A 4,845-nucleotide genomic window follows, 5' to 3' on the forward strand; every position below is an offset into this window, starting at 1 on the left:
TAACATTGTTTAGGTGACATTAATTAAGCACTTACTATATCCCAGGCTCTATTATTATCTTTCCCATTTTACATATGAGGAAAATGGGGTTCAGAGAGATTAGCTAACTTTCCAGGCTGCCCTGAGAGTCAGTGACAGTTACCTGAATATTCACTCATTAATATACTGCCTCTCCATGACTTAGCATTGGCCTTTCAAAACCCTTGCCTATCTGCTAATGCATTTTGTCATCTCCCACCTACCCTCCTTCCCCTCTGCCCTCCATTCGCCATCTGTGACCTTCTAGCTGACTAGGAATAAACACAAACACCTCATGTTTCTCCCAATTCTGATTCCCCAGCCCATTGACAAACTACTTTGAAGTTCTATAGTAATCACATTTATGGCCAATAACCTTTCTGCAATTGATCATGTCCTTGAAACTCACCAAATATGATAAATATGCTGACAAACTGTCTAAACACATCGATGTCCTTCACTGAAAAACATATGGAAGTTTATTTTTTATCCTTGTGAGAGCCCAGTCCCTTGACAGTGATTTGTGAGACACAAGATTGAGCACTTGAGAATCTCTGCTCTACAGCAAAGAGTTACAGTCCAGTATACTTCGAGACTCTAGACAGCATCAAGGCCGAAGTACAGCAGCCCTCAAGCTTGGTAGGTGGTAAGAATCTTGAGGTGTATTCCATAGACTCCCAACTCTCCTCCCTCCAGTGGTTAGAGATGATGGATTCCAAGCCTCTGCTACACCTCTCTCCAACCTAACAGCTCTCCCAGATCCTCAGAGCATTTATTACTATCTTTATCCAAGTGGGCCATAACATTAAATGAAGTCTAATATTCTGAGACTTGCTCAAAACCCAAGAAGACATTGTCGAGAATACTGCCCCTGAAATCTCCTAGTCATATATTTATTTACACAGAAAAATGTTACTGTCTATCCTGAATGTCCTCTCCAAGGACATAAACTCGTAACTTTGTCCTATCTATTTTAACTACTTACTGATACTGTGCAGAACTGACAGAACTGGCTATGCATTGCCTTTCTTCCCAAGTTCAGTCAATAGATACTTTCTTCCTCTACCCTGCTCATTTCCTCTGGGCTTTTCTCATCACTTAGTCACCATGTTCCAACTCTAAAGAATCAACCCAAGAATTTACCAAAACTGAAGAACAAGAAACAAAAAAGTGTAAGTTATAGTTCATCTGTTTAAAATAAGGAGTAAAGGAAACTGAGCATTCTGTGACAATGGTGCATAAGGACAGGCCAAGGCCACAGGCATGGAATTCTGAGGTACAACCCAGGCTTCCAGGGTTCATCCTGCTCCTAAACTGAGTTGCTAATCAAGAAGCTCCTTACAAAAAATACCACATGATCTCACTCATTCATGGATAATAGAGACCATTATAAACTTTTGAACAATAATAGATACAGAGGCAGAGCTGCCTCAAACAGATTGTCAAACTGCAGCGGGAAGGCCGGGGAGGGTTGGGGGGCAGGAGGTGGGGGGGAAAGAGATCAACCAAAGGACTTGTATGCATGCATATAAGCATAACCAATGGACATAAGACACTGGGGAATAGGGGAGGCTAGGGAACTGTCTAGGGCGGGGGGGGGGGGAAATGGACACATATGTAATACCCTTTGTAATACTTTAAGCAATAAAATAAAAAAAAAAATAAAAAAAAATAAAAAAAAAATAAAAAAAAACAAATCAATAAAAAAAAAAAAGAAGCTCCTTACAAAAGCTTAGTAATAACTTATTCTTGACTTGAATTCTACAGATCTGCATAATACTTTAGAAACGCCTCTGCTATAACTCATGTAGGGATAAAACTTTATTGCACATTTTATTAGAACTTAGAGAAACTAGTCATTCACCCAATTCAAACACTTTATAAAAATGACCAAGACATACTGCAATTAAGTCAGAGGCTTATGTTATATTTTCTAGTTTTTTACTTACAAGCCTTTGCTGGCTCATAAGATAAACATAAGGTATGAAATTGTCCATTTTGGATTTACCTTATATACAATATAAAGAGATGCTGGTATTTTTGAATTGTGTATTAAATAAAATTCCAATTATATTCTTTGAAAAGAAAACTCACTGAAACTTGATGCCAAGGATTTCAAAAATTTGCAGAATCGCTGCCCTAGCTGGTTTGGCTCAGTGGATAGAATGTCCACCTGTGGAATGAAGGGTTCTGGGTTTGATTCCCGGTCAGGGCACATGTCCGGGTTATGGGCTTGATCCCTAATAGGGGGCATGCAGGAGGCAGCCGATCAATGATTCTATCTCATCATCGATGTTACTGTCTCTCTCTTCCCTCTCCCTTCCTCTCTGAAATCAATAAAATATATATTTTTTCTAAAAAATTGGCAGAATGGAAAGTTACTTTTTAGTGTTTCTTTAAAGAAAACTAAATTTGTCAAATCATAGGCAAGCTCATTTTTCTAGAATAGGTTCTCAGCAACATGGAATTGAATTTGGTCTGTGACCTAAATGGCTCAACAGATGTTTCTTTCAAAAAAAAAGAAAAACAAATTATGTTCTGAAACTCTTTTCTTTAACTCTTCTCTGAAGCAACACACCCTTCCAGCTTCTTTGGAAGGAGAGGAGCCTCTGTTTACCACAGGTATAACGATGCTGGTCCCTCCCTGCACTTCGTCTCCAAAGACATAAACTCAGTTATCAATGTTCATCCACTCAAAGACATTCAGTGAAGAGGGAGAGAGAATAGATCTCTGTCAAATGTCATCCCCATGCAGCAGCATCTAAGAGCAGAGGGAACCATGTCAACAAATCTCATTCTTAGTTTTGGGAACTTGGGTTGTTTTCCATGGACTTCTCTGCAACAGAAAAAGTGCTACACATATAAGGCTAGTTTCTGAACCTACTGGAGATAACCCAAGACCTTCAAACCTCCTGGAACCTAAATCACTGCAAACATTCATGGCCAGTTATCCTAGGAAGTTTGAGTTGCAAGTAACTGCTGGTATTCTTCTTGATCACAAATGGCTCATCAATCTTATTCCTGGAGAGTTCAAGAATGCCAGGGTCAGATGCTATTGCTCCCTTATATGAAATGGTTTAATGCAAATAACCTAGACTTTCTTAAATGTCATTGTTCTCACAGAACACTAACACCAAAGGATGTTGATAGGTATGAAGCATCCCTTGGTTGGGTATATTTGGAAAATTCTGAGTTAAATATAGTGAAGCAGATTTCTTGAATATGAGACATCTCAGGACTTTTCATAAGTTTAGGAGCACTGGGAATTTCCAAGACACCTTCAGCAGGTCTTTGATTTGCTGTACCTCCTATCTTTAAGGGCTTTCCATGGCAAGATAAATTTTAGCTTATAAATGACAGAAAGGACCTTTGAAAACCTAACAATAAATACTTAATGATATCAGGGATAAAAATAACAGTCTGGGATACCCCCAAAGATTATGAAGGTTCCAGGGAAAGGCAAAGGTGATAACTGCAGAGGTCACTGTATTCTAGTTTACTGATTTAATCCAAGGTGCTCCCCAAAAGGCCCCCAGCATAACCTGCTCAAACATCTGGGACACAAGTCTGAGGATAAAGGACTCTCACCTAGAGTTATTTAAAATAAAAATTGCATCCTAGCTGGTTTAGCTCAGTGGATAGAGTGTCAGACTGCGGACCGAAGGGTCCCGGGTTCGATTCTGGTCAAGGGCACGTATCTCGATTGCAGGCTCCTCTCCAGTCCAGGCCCTGCTCATCAGGGTGCTTGCAGGAGGCAACCAATTGGTGTGTTCTCTCACATTGATATTTCTCTGTCTTTCCCTCTTTCTTCCACTCTCTCTAAAAATCAATGGAAAAATATCCTCAGAGAGGATTAAAAAACAAAACACAATTGTAATGAGTGCTCACTTTGGTAGCACATCTACTAAAATTGGACCGATACAGAGATTAGCATGGCCACTGTGAAAGGATAACGCACAAATTCATGAAACATTCCATAATATTTTATATCAGTTGTACTTCAACAAAACAGTAATTTCAAAAAAGAAAACAGAATATTTTTTCAATGTAAAAAATAACAAATGCAGTGATGTACATTAAAAATGTGTTTCTCTCAGAATTACATATGTAAGATAATGTTCTCCTTCGTGCAAAAAATATAAACCATAAATTAATATGCACTTAATTCCTAATATCTAAAAAACTTTTGAAGCCAAGAATAAAGTAAAATCTGTTCACTAGGTGTTCCACCACACTGGAATTCCTATACTAAGGAAATATTCCCATATGGAATTTCAAGGATACACAAGGACAAATTTGTGTTTCTATTGAGATATTTTTACAAAATGAGCAACTTGGCATGAGATATATATATATGAGTCCTAATCAATTTTTGAAAATATATTTGTGAATTGGCAGTTATAAAATAATCATGGGTATATAAAGTACAGCACAGGGAAGTCAATAATATTATATTAACTATGCATGGTGCCAAGTGGGTACTAGACTAAACAGGGGGTCACTTTGTAAGTTATATAAATGTCTAACTACTATGATGTAAACCTGAAACTAATATAATATTAAATGTCAACTGTAATTGAAAAGTTAAAAATTACATATATTTGTGGAACTGATAAGCTGTATACCTGGGAAAATGCCCCCTTTTAAAAAATATGTGAGAACAATTATAATTATTACATCCTAATATTTACATGCCTATTTTCCACATTTCATCAGTTTTTCACCACAGAGCTATCAAAGTTGCCAGAGAATCTAAATACCAAATTACATTTATTGCAATATATACATATGTTATATTTTATACATCATGATTTAAAGGAAATATAT

At 37.4% G+C, this 4,845-nt stretch overlaps 1 non-coding gene across 1 annotated transcript; it reads left to right on the top strand.

The window, feature by feature from the left end:
- Nucleotides 1-3,898: 3,898 nt before the first annotated feature.
- Nucleotides 3,899-4,002, top strand: LOC118654831. Its single transcript, XR_004967095.1, has one exon. It is a non-coding gene; the product is annotated as a U6 spliceosomal RNA (small nuclear RNA).
- Nucleotides 4,003-4,845: the final 843 nt, after the last annotated feature.

This window comes from Myotis myotis, unplaced genomic scaffold (genome assembly GCF_014108235.1).
Source record: "Myotis myotis isolate mMyoMyo1 unplaced genomic scaffold, mMyoMyo1.p scaffold_m19_p_4, whole genome shotgun sequence".
NCBI classification, from domain to species: domain Eukaryota; kingdom Metazoa; phylum Chordata; class Mammalia; order Chiroptera; family Vespertilionidae; genus Myotis; species Myotis myotis.